We start from the raw sequence: 12717 nt of genomic DNA, 5'->3' as shown, positions 1-12717 counted from the left end.
GAGTGCGCGCGGAGAGACACGCTGAAGTTCACAGGAGAGTATTTACCAGCAAACAAAGGGCGGCGCGGTTTGCGGTCCTAGGACCAGCTGCCGCCGTCTCGAGAAAACGCAAGGGCCGCGGTGACAAGTGGACATTCCGCACGCGACCAGACGGACTACTCGATGGGCACCTCCCCGCGGCCCCGCCCGCAGGCTCCAGCTGCCCAGCTCGCAGCCGCCCACTGGCTCCGGAGGCTGCTTCACCACGTGTCCCGCCGGCTTCTACCCCAAGAACTTTCCGTCCCTCTTGGGGTTGGGGACCGGCAGTATGGAGGGGCGGGCAGGTGGGGGTCTCCAGGGAGCACCGTCACCGGACTTGGCGAGCTACCCTTCCCAAATGAAAGGTGGCCCGCTCCCAAGTCCATCCCATATCCTTAGAGAAGCTCTGGGAGCGAGGGCCAGGCGGCAGCGCGGAGCCTGGTTGAGCGAGATGAACAAAGGGAGCTAGCGAGCCGGGGAGGATGCTGCGCTCCCCTGCGCCCCACCCAGCCGGCTGCCACGCGCTGCCAGGCGCGCAGGTAGCCCGGCCTTCGGCGCTGGCGGGGGGAGGTGTTGGAGAGGGTACACAAAGACTCACTTCCGCGGGGGCAGGCGCCGGGACTCCCTCTCGGCCGCCCACAGCCTGTGCGCATTCCTGCATTCCTGCCGCCGCCCGGGACCCGAGTGCCCTGGGGGTGTCCAGGCGCGGTGCCAGGCGGGTACTGTGCAGGTAACCTTCGGCAGAACTAGGGCTGGATGGAGGCGGCGGCCGGGGAGAAACACGCCTTTTTAGGCAGCCGTGCTGCCCCGCACCGCCCCACGCAGCCCAAGTCTGCAATCACTCTCCGCGACAAGCAGAAATCCGCGCGCAGCCAGGGAGCGCCCCGCCTGCGCTCGCCGGCGGGCCGAGCTGCCGGGCCGGGGGCGCGGGGAGGGGGCAGCCCAACTTCCCAGTGCCCGGCTCCCGCCAGCTAGGTGAGCCTGGAGCGGGAAGGATGAAAGGGATGGCGGAGAGGGAGGGGGCTCTGGGGCGAGCGGAGGGGGCGAGCGGAGCTCGGGGGCGGGGCGCGGCGCAGCCTCGGTGCGTGGGCCGGGAACCGCCGCCTCTCCCCGGGGCTCGGGGCCGCGGTTCCTCTGGCCGCGGGAGCCGCCGCCGCGCTGCCCGAAACAATGAGGCGTGCGGCGCGGGGCTGAGCGTAGCCTCCCGCCGGCTTTGAGGCCGAGCCACCCGCTGTGCCCCGCCGCCCGCGCTTGCAGCTGCCGCCGGCGCGGAGCAGCGCTGGCCCCGGAGAGGTGATCCCGCAGGCCGCCTGGGACGGGAGCGCGGGGCAGCTCCGAGACCCCACGGTGGCAGGAGGAGGACTCGAGCCTGCGGCAGGACGACTCCCGCCGCGCACTCGCCTTCTGCAGCCCCCAAGTTCCGCGGCGTGAGTCGGGGACCCCGGCCAGGGTCCCAGCTCTAGCGGGCGTCAGTGTGAGTGTGGGAGCGCGTGGCGCGCGCACCCGAGCGGCTGCCGGGGAATAAAATGTGACACGCACGCCTCGGACTCCAGTGCCGCGCTGCCAGGGGGAGCGCCGAGCACCACGGTGTCGTGCGCTTCGAGGCGCGGCGTGGGGAGAAGGCTGGTAAGGGAGGGCACTGGGTAAGGGTGGGCGACGCCTTCCTTGGTGGCGCTGCAGCCTCCGCGCTGCTGTGCGCGGAGTTACACTTCGTGTTTAGGAGCCAGACCCGTGTTGGGGAATGTTGAAGGTGGTTTGGGGAAAAGCAGGAAATTCTGGAGAAGCGAACGGGAGGACGGCTTGCGCTTTGGGGACGGGCGGATACAGTTGTGCCCCTGTGGCTCAGTAACGGTGATCTTTTATTTTGGTTCTTTTGGCTCTGGAAGGGAGTGAAGATTTTTGTCTTTCTTCAGCCAACCCCCGTACAAAACTGCACTTCTTAAAGGTTAAAGTGTGTTCTGTTCATTTCTGGTTCTCTGTGGCTATAATGTTTGGGGTAGTAGGGATCTTTAGAATCCTAAATACCCGAGTGTTAATTCTTATGTAGTTGGCAGGCGGCAAACTCCGCTTTTGGGTTTACTTTCCGCGGTGTACGGAGTGGATGTTTGATGCATTCTTTTGAGTAGGGAGTGTGACGTCCATCTCATTCGGATTTGCCGGTTCTGTGTTGGGGGACTGAGTGAAGTTAAACTCAATGGCTCCCGCAAGTGCTGCCTTCCAAAGAGCTGAATAGCTGTGTTTGGAGAAGCTGTGCTTTCCAGGAATTTAAATGAGACTTTTTGTGATTGCCTTCCAGGTCTCTCCTCCTAGTACCATATTTGTTTTGTCAGGCTGAACTTTCAAAGCTGTTTTGTAATCTGAGAAGCACTTTTTGGGGGAAAGTAATGCTTGGCTGGATTTTTGTGAACTTATTTTTATTGGACATGCGAAAAATTTGGCGAGAGGCAAACCATATTTGGTTGAAATCATTGTCTTTTGCACCACTGCCGTTCTGACCATAAAGGGGCATGCTGGCCCTCCTCGCCGAGGACTGCCTGCTTGGGTGAGGGGGGTCTTTGGTGGGCTGGAAGCACATTTTGTATTTAGAGAACTTTCTGCACACTTGAAAAACCCCATGCTGGTTACTTTGATGCTTCCCTTTTTTGAAATTCTGATCAACATTTTTTGCCAACTTGAAATATAATTTATGACCAAGGAAGAATTCCAATAAAGTGAAGTGCTATATATATAGATGTATATGTATATACATACACATATTATGTATGTGTGTGTGTGTGTGTGTGTAGTGTGTATATATATATATGTGCGCTGCAAATTTAGGGTTAAAACTTTTTTTAAAAGGAAAACTGATGTGTGGCCTTGAACCTGTTTTTACCCACTCTCCTTCCCCCATTATTTTTCTGGAACTGACAACCAAAATTTTTATATACCACTTGAGGAATTTTGTACTAATGCATTAAAAGAAACTGTTGGCAAAGGTGAATGGATATTGTGCTCAAAACTGATGAAACTCTAAAATAATAGGTGAAGTGCCTTGAATTTTACTGCAAAGTTAAAAAAGCACTCTATCCAATTTTTGCCGCAATAGATACAAATGGTAGCATCTTACATTTTTGCTTGGTGCTGTGAAAGCTTCTGGAGTTTTGAGTTAAATCTCTTATAGAGATTGTGATAGGAGTCACTGCTTTATATGGAGTACTGAGCTCCACAGTTTAGAGAGGCTTTGGATGGATACTCCTGGGAAGAGTGAGGTCAGAGCAAGGACCAACATTTGGTGAGTTTGCTATGTGGTGCACAGGATCTAGGAAGCAAGGATACAAAATTCAGGATTTTTAGACTAGAGGATTCAAAGTTGAGACAATTTAACATTTGAAAATATGTGACTGATTTATTATGCAGAAGAGGGCAGTTATCTGTGTTGAGTTTCTGATGAGGATAATTAAGAGGGAAAAGGTTTACTCTGTGGGGTGAAGACATAAGTTGAGTCTAGGGAGTTGTGGCCAATCCAGCCAGCAAAGATTAGTTAAATAGTGAAGGGACTGCTGAAAAAATTCCTGTACGTGCTTGTTTCTGGAGGTTCCACCCCCCCACCCCCGAGTTTCTCCTCTTTCTGAGATGATTTCAGTGTGTGAGGCTCTGGTCTATTGCTTATACTGATACTGACTGAAATTTTACCCTCCAGGTTTAGAATTTATCCAAGCATTTCTCAAATGATTAAATCTTTTCTGAAAGACAAACTGATTTCTAGGCTTCTGCCACTCCTGCTTAGGTAAATAAATGATAGGTTCCTTTCCAAAAACTTGGAGATATTTGTCCGCTGGGAAGCTCTTAATTAGTTTGCAGATTGCTACCTCATGGGTGAGACTTTGAATAAAAATATCTTATGCATGATAATAAGGACAGTCTTTGTTAATGCATTTGCTCTTTAAATGTATTGTGTTATTCCTGATTGATTGAGTTTTTTCTTTTCCTGGATTTTCTGTAATACGATCTTAAAATTTAATTGCTTAAATTAAATTAAGTACTTAATTCAGCATGCATAAATGTCTAAGGGAATCAGATAGTACCCTCATGGCAGGTGTATGTTAAGCTTTGATTTTCTAAGCATTGAAATCTGAAATCTCATCCCTTAGAAAAAATGGGATGAAATTCCCAAATGACTATAAAAGTAACAATCGCATATAATTATATACTAATTTTGGAAAGTGGAAGGGAAACACAGATGCATATTTGCACAGAAATTTTCAATGTTCTTACACCAATTGTTGATATCAATGCCAAACACTGAATGGGCTGTAGATGACCAGCCACTGTTAGTGGATTACCACATTTTCAGTTTAATATACCTACCATTTTTCCGAAAGCTCTCCTTCCAACTTTTGAGAAATTTCTTTCTAAATGTTATTAAGTACACAATGCGAAGATATCAGTGTTAGAGAAACACGGATTTATTATGCCCCTTCCAAAATTTGAAATTTACCCTTGCTTGGTCCCAGCCACCTCCCACCCCTCCCATTGAATGGATAGGGGAACAGTTGCAATTCAAAATACTTGGCATCCACCTAGTCCACAGGTGAAATACATTTAAAGGGGATGAAGTGTGACCTGGGCAGTCCTAAGGCTTTGCAGGAGTTGGTGATCTGGTCCAGCTCCAGCATTGGTCCTAGCCCTGGTGAAAGCAGGGTCCCAGCAGTTGTGACTATTATCTTCACTTTGCCACCTGCGGGTTTCTGATTATCCCACAGTACCCAGGGCCTACTGGTTGGTTGGGAGAATTGTTCTGTGCATGGAAATGACATCAGAGGCATGCTGCCCACTGTGGAGGACTTCTATCTGGATGGAACTGTTCTGTGCCATCCTGGCTTCTGCTGCCGTCTGTGGTCTTGTCTAGGGAAGAAGTCCAAATTGAAGGCATGCAGTGGCTTTACAAAGCTAGAAGCATGTGAAGGCTAGGTTTGTAGTTTTGCACTGGACTTTCTTAGAGAGCAAAGGAAAGCTATTGGCCAGTGCTTCTGCAGTGACCAGCACTGGAGAAAGACAGCCTTATCAGAGCTCAGTTTCCAAGGCTGGAAAAGGAAGGCTTACATTAAATCCTTTCCCACATGTCTTCTGGTGTGAGATTCCACAAAATTGATAATTGTAAGTTGTGGCATACTTAAAAGCTAATTCCTGTGCAGCCCCAGGAGATGGTAGTAATTCAAAGAATAATAATAGTAACTAATTTATACTTATGATGTACTACATCCTGCCATTTGCTTTGCACAGATTATCAAAGTGTACTTTAGCCACAATCCTGGGAGGTATCATTGTGCCCATTTTACAGGTGAGAAGACTGAACCTCAGGAAGGTAAAGTGCCTTGGCAGAACTGGGATTTGAACCTGTGTCTGGGTGTCCAAAACCCATGCTATTAGACTGAGATCCCCTCAACAGAGGAAAACAAGAATGACAACTCCTGTAATTGTGTGGGGCCAGAGACCAACTAAGACTATAAATTTTCATGTCCTCAAATCAGGCTGAGCCTGCTGGATGGGGAAGATTGTATATGATGGAAGAGGATGTCAGGGAGCCCATATATACAGAAAGCATGTGTTCATCAGAACCTGGAAGCAGAAAAAGTTTTAAGCTGCAACTTAAAAATGGGCTATGAAATGTGGAATATCCAGGCAGTCATTATTAGAATGAAATTTGGGCTGATACGAAGCATGTCATATCAAGTGAAATTTCCAAGGAAAAATTTAGGCTAAGATTCAAGAAAATGATCCATCTGCTTTGAGTTACTGGATTGGTAAGGAGAGCAAGTTCAAAAAGTAGTCTCCTGGGACATTTAAAAATACATTGGCTAAAGCATTAGAGAATACACTGTAAAGAAAAATTCTGCAATATCTTAATTATAAGTCTTTGTTTTCAGAAGTTTATAATTCACACTAAGTTCTACTCTGGGCTGCTTCTACTGTTTGAGCCCGAGAGAAAAATGCTTTATTAAATTTAAAACAATTGGTTTTCCATGTTCAAATTCTACAAATTTTTCAAGTAGAGGTTCTTGCATGTTGGTAATTGTGGTTTCTAAAATGACTTAGCTTTAAATTAAATATGGGAAAGGGTAAGTCTCTTAGATAATCCAATAGCTTTCATTATTCAGAAGTAAAATGTAAAAGTAGCTTCTTTGAAAGTGTAATGATGACTTTTCTGAAATGTAAGTATATTGCTATGTGCCAAAAACCCATAATTGTGCCACTGACCTCAAATGGGTAGAAAAAAGTACAGTTAATATGGGATTTGTTTTCTAAATGATAGAGCTAACCCAGTTACAAAATGGAACTGTACATATAGGATTAAATGAATGGATTTGTTTGTACTGTTAGAAGAGGGATCTTGCTATGTAAATTATATTTTAAAATTAGGGAAACTATACCCCATTAGAAATCTCTGTATGGGCCTGGTGCAGTGCCTATAATCCCAACACTTTGGGAGGCTGATGCAGGCGATTGCTTGAGCCCAGGAGTTTAAGACTAGCCTGGGCAATGTAACAAGACCCCCGTAACTACAAAAAAAATTTCAAAAATTAGCTAGGTGTGAGGGCATGCACCTGTAGTCCCAGCTACTCAGGAGGCTGAGTTGGGAGAATCACCTGAGCCCTGGAGTTTGAGGCTGCAGTGAATCATGATCACTCTGTTGCACTCCAGCCTGGGTGACAGAGTGAGACCCTATCTCAGAAAATAAATAAATAAATAAAAGAAATTTTCATATGAAAAAGAGGAATGTCTTTCAAAAGAACACATGTGCACACATACACACACAGACACATTCACACACTTGCAAGTAGGTACCAGAGGAATAAATTCCTGCATTATGTGTTGTTACATCAGCAATCAGGAGTGGGAACTTGAATTAGGATACTTCAGCATTAATTGTTGGGATTCATGGCTATTGCCTAACAAAGTCAGGACAAGAGCCTAGCCCTTCCAACTGAAGGAAGAACATTCTTTTTCCTATGTGGCTTATCTTTGGGAAAATTTTATCTTCCAAATTACATGGCTTGTGAGAAACCAACAAAAATGTTTAAGGTTTAAACTTTCTCTTAGTTTATTATAAATAGGATACATATGGAAAACATACTTACGTGTGTACATATATGTGAATGTGAATGTTTGTGTAAATGTTCTTTATGACAACAGCAGACATCATGCTCAACATGCAAGAACCTCTACTCCCTTGGTCCCTTTGGTGAAATGCAGAATGCATTTGACTGTTGAGACTAACTTTTGAGATTGTCTTCTCAGGCAGGTCCTTCGGGGAACCTGGCCCCAGGCTGATGACTGGAATCCTACATATTGGTTAGCTGTTCTCTGTGATGACAGAGATGAACCACTTGAGATGTTTTAGGTCAGCCAGAAGTTCACCAAATACTATAGGTTATTCAATCTTTTTTCTGGAGAGCAGATGACTATTTGGAATTGCCCTGAATTATAGTGTCTTTTAGTCACTATAGACATAGGCAAAATAATTAAAACCATAAGCCTAAGAGTTATCTTAAAAGAAAATTATATGCTCTAATTTCTAAGGTAAATTTTAAATAATTTATGAATAAATGGGAAATAGACAAGTGTAATATGGTTTTCTTTTAAAAGTATGTCAATATATGTATAGATATGTATATAATTGGTCTATAATTTTATTATATACATTAGATATGTATATAATTGGTCTATAATTGTATATAATTGGTCTATATGTGTATATAATAGTATGTAATTGGTCTATATGTATATATATAATAGTATATAATTGGTCTATAAGTATAATAGTATATAATTGGTCTATATAATTGGTCTATAAGTATAATAGTATATAATTGGTCTATATGTATATATAGGTCTATATGTATAATAGAGTATAATAGTTTATAGATTATCTATATATAAATTATCTATATATAATAGTATATAATTGGTCTAGATAATTGGTCTATATGTATAATAGTATATAGTTGGTCTATATGTATGTATAATATATAATTGGTCTATATAATAATATATAATTGGTCTATAATGTATATAATTGGTCTATAATATATAATTTCTATTATATACATTAGATATGTATATAATTGGTCTATAATATGCATATAATTGGTCTATAATTTCTGTTGTTTACAGGGCAGCTTACCCCCTCTGAGTGACAGGGTAGTTAAAAAACATTCTTCTGCCTGATGTTCAAAATTAGTAGCTGGGAAAGTTGAACTAATTAAGTAATTGGCCTGACTCAATACTTGATATGTTAGAATAACATTCATGGGGTGCCTTTAAGTAGGTTATTTCATTAACTATTTGAGGTGGGAGAGTTTCCAAAGTTGAATTGATAGTAGTAGGAAAGTGTCAGAAAGGTATGGCTTTAAAATAATGTGATTGCTTCCGTAAGTTAAATCTAAACATTTGTTACTTGCTTCACTCTACACTTTGCCCCACAGAGTTAAAACACATCATGCTGTATTATCATCATATCCCACTAATACCCCATATATCACCATTGGATACATACACAGAAGAGGCAGGGTTAATTTTTTTTGTTTGGCATTTTTTCAGTATTGTCTCATGACTGTTAAGCACAGTATTTGATGTAGAACCAGAAGTGGGTGAAAGGAAAGCTTTAGACTGTATTACACAATGTGCTTCTTAAGGGGTAATGGAAGGACTCCTGGCCTAAGGAACCTCGGTTGTTTCTAGATGGTGTGTATCTATCCCAATTATAATTTGGAAGCCCATGAGTATAATCAAGTGCTTAATGTGTGTGTCTTACAGGTAAAACTAAACAAACTCATTTTACTCCATGTCGATCCCTGTCTTTCAATTGCCCGAATTAGCTCAATCTTGTTCTTACCACACTGTGTTGAAAATGAGAGGTGGGTTTATGATGTAGAAATATAGTCATCCCTCAGTATCCTTAGGGGATTGGTTCCAGTATTCTCCATGGATACCCTAATCCATGGATGCTCAAGTCCCTGATATAAAATGGCATAGTATCTTTGCATAACCTAGGCAGATTCTCCTGTATATTTTAAATCAATTGTTTCTAGGTTACTTATAGTACCTAATACAATGTAGATTCTATCTAAACAGTTACGCTGGTTTTGTTTTTTTATTTCTGTTTGAGAGATAGGGGTCTTACTGTTCTCTCCAGGCTGGTCTTGAATTCCTGGACTCAAGCGATCCTCCTACCTTGGCCTCCAAAAATGCTGGGATTACAGGCACATGCCACCACGCTCAGCCTGGTCTTTGTCTTTTACAATCAGGGTCTCACTCTGTTGCCTAGGCTGGAGTACAGTGGTGCAATCATGGCTCACCTCAGCGTCAATTTCTTGGGCTCAGACAATCCTCCCCACTCAGCCTCCTGAGTAACTGGGATTACAGGTGGGCACCACCACACCTGGTTACTTTTTAAAATTTTTTGGAGAGACAGGGTCTCACTCTGTTGCCCAGGCTGGTCTTGAACTTCTGGTCTGTAGCGATCCTCCCGCCTCAACCCCCAAAGTGCTGGGACTACAGGCATGAGCCACTATGCCAGCCTATACTGTATTTTTATTGGTATTTTATTGTTGTATTCGTATTTATTTGTTTTTCCAAATGTTTTTGAGTCATGGTGGGTGGCATCTGTGGATGTGGAACCTGCGGATGCAGAGGGTTAACTGTGACGGGCGTACAGATTTCGTTTGGGAATTACTGTGTGCATCCAGCACCTAAGCAATAGCCGCTCAATTTTCAGGGTGGTGGGCACAACCTCCAGCCAGGCACCAGGGTGCAGCCCTTCAGGTCCCTGCTCAACCCAGACAGTAGGACCTTGGTCACAAGGCTGTTTCTTAGAACTGTTCCTCACTGAACTGAAAGGCATACCCATATTGATTGGTTTGTTTCTCCTTTAAGTAACATTCAAATTTGTCTGTGTGGAGAGGTTGTAGGGAACAGAATTGTAGGAAGGTGCTCACGCCTGTTTTTGTTTGTTTGTTTTATGTATATATGGTGGGTAGAAAATAAGGATGAATGAATGCAGTAAGGTATTTGAGCACTCTTGTTTATCTTGTGTAGGTGCCAACCAAATATTTTTATAGAGATGTGGTTAAGCCTCTTGGCATGTTCAACTGTGCACTTCAAAATAAAATTTTCTTCATTTGGTACTGACAGTCTCTAAGGTGGGGGAGAAATAGAGACTTAAGTCACAGGCCCCATTGTTTATGATGGTAGAATGGGAGGTAGATACTAAATTTTACCAAAAGAAGCTCATAGGTGCTGATGTGTTCAGACGCTTGGGCGAGTAACATCATTGCACACAATGAAGGTGTGGAGCTCGCAGGCCTTCTATCGTGTGTATATACATGTATATGTAATATTTTAATCCAGATTTACTTTCATGTGACATTGTCAGCTCCATGTAATCTCACATGTCAGAGTTCATCAACTTCAGGTACAAAAGACTGAGGTGGAATATTGCCCCCAAACCACCTTCTGGGATCGAAGATCTGCAAGAAGCCAACTTGGCTATATCCCCAGCTTGAAAATCACAGAAGGCCATAAGAGGATTTCCTAAACTTTCTGAAGGTGGTATTGTAGTCAGTAACCGCTGGCCCATGGGGTGCATTCCCCTCATAGTCTTCAAACCAGAAATGTCAAATGAACATCTCTGCATGATGTCAAATGGAATTTGGGAGGAGAAAAGGCTACAAAGAAACATGTCGTCTTTACTCCCCCACCTACCACCGTTTTTCTCTCTAAATAGCCTCTTTGGAGTCCTGAACGTTTCTCTTCCTCATTTTCTGCCTCTCTAAGCACATGTCTTTCTCACCAATGTGCCGCTTCTGTCCACAATGCAGAGGAAGGAAGCTGTGGCGCCTGCTACCTCCAAGGCACAGGTTTACTCCGGCTTTTATGCAGTTACCCTATCTGTCGTGTTTTCTTCAGCCGTATACCTTAACCAGAAAATTGCTACATGAAAAAATTAATTATTAAATCTTTTGCCAGTGCCAACTTGCACAGAGCATGCGTACGGTTTGATGAATTTTCATAAACTAAATATACCTATATAACCAGCACATCAAGAAGCAATTCTTACCAAGACCCCAGAAGCCTCCTGATGCCCTCTTCTGGTCACTGTCCCCCAATGGGTACTCACTATTCTCATTTATATCAAAGCAGATTAGTTTTGTGTCACCTGCTCACCAGTTTATGCTTAAAGTTTAAACGAAATAACTTTTAAACAATTTATCTTTTTAAAAAAATAATTAAGGTAAAGTTAACCAGGAATGAAGTATTGGTTGTGCTATTAAAATACAAAAGTTCAATATTTGTTCATCATTGAAACTTTCATGCTGTCTGAAGTTCATTTCGTTATAAAAACCCCAGGATTGCTATAACAGAAGAGCTTAGTTTTGCCGTTTGTTCAGTGCTTTAGATCTTCCTTCAGTAGACTATAACCAGAAGACCAAAAGTAAATTTTAAGATGTAGTGCAAGCCAGTACATTTTACTCTAAATCTTGAAGATGTATTTTAAAATATTCCAGTGTATTAAAAATAATGCTGGACATACAACATTTATATGAAAAAAACACTTTAAACATGAAATTTGTGTCCAGGCATGGTGACTTGCACTTTTAATCTCAGCTTCTCAGGAGGTTAAGGCAGGAGGATCTCTTGAGCCTACAGGAGTTCAAGATTGCAGTGAGCTATGATTGCTCCAGTGCATTTCAGCCTGGGGACAGAACGAGACCTCATCTATTTACAAAAAAAGAAATCTACTAACTGAGTTCAATTTTATTTGGCATTTAACTTGTAGCCTCTGATTTGTGAATTTGGAAAAAATTTAATATTGCAAGTGGACATTGATATAGGACTCTTAGCCCAAGGAATCTCTGTTGTTTCTAGATGATATATTTCTATCCCAATTATAATATGGAAGCTTCCTATATGGTCAGTTCTAGAAGCTTTTCTACATAATATAATTAGAATTCTCTTAGGAGATGTTTTAAAGAACTAGCTCATCAGGAAAAGTTCATCAGGACATGGAAGATTAAAGTCATATAGATTCCTTGTAGTTTTGTTCTTATAGAGAAATTCTACATTACAATTTGGAAATAATGAATGTAAATATAAAAACCCAGTCCAGGCCTGTCCCATACCCCATCAGTTGCTGGTCTGTACTTGGAGTGTGCTGACCAGCTTTGAGAGATGTGTCCATGATACCAAAAACTAAAGTTCAAAGGAATATAAAGAAAAAGTGGAATGGGCTGGGCGCAGTGGCTCATGCCTGTAATCCCAGCACTTTGGGAGGACAAAATGAGTGGATTGCCTGAGCTCAGGAGTTCAAGACCAGCCTGGGCAACATGGTGAAACCCCATCTCTACCAAAAATAGCAAAAATTAGCCAAGAGTGGTGGCACTCACCTGTGGTCCCAGCTACTCTGGAGGCTGAGTTTGGGGGCATGGCTTGATCCTGGGAGGCGGAGGTTGCAGTGAGCTGAGATCACACCCTGCACTCCAGGCTGGATGACCAAAAGGGTGGGACCCCATTTCAAAAAAAAAAAAAAAAAAAAAAAGGAAACAAAAAAAGTAAAGTGATATCTTAAAATTTAGTAGAATGGAAGAGAATAAGAAATATAAATGTGATTTCAAAAGTGAAAAAAGGAGAACAGACAGACTGCCTAATGAAAATCCG

The 12717-nt window shown here is 43.1% G+C and overlaps 1 protein-coding gene across 10 annotated transcripts in view; it reads left to right on the top strand.

Moving 5' to 3' along the window:
• Positions 1 to 315: 315 nt before the first annotated feature.
• Positions 316 to 12717, top strand: part of ST6GAL2 (ST6 beta-galactoside alpha-2,6-sialyltransferase 2) — an 85279-nt gene continuing 72877 nt past the window's right edge. Inside the window, exon 1 of one of the 10 annotated variants that reach the window (XM_009443039.5) lies at positions 316 to 557. The gene's annotated coding sequence lies outside the window, so the exon portion shown is untranslated. The other 9 variants (XM_063788771.1, XM_063788772.1, XM_009443035.5 and 6 more) reach the window with 9 other exon arrangements.

Source organism: Pan troglodytes, chromosome 12 (assembly GCF_028858775.2).
Source record: "Pan troglodytes isolate AG18354 chromosome 12, NHGRI_mPanTro3-v2.0_pri, whole genome shotgun sequence".
Classification (NCBI taxonomy): Eukaryota; Metazoa; Chordata; class Mammalia; order Primates; family Hominidae; genus Pan; species Pan troglodytes.
This window is presented reverse-complemented; position numbering and strand designations above follow the sequence as displayed.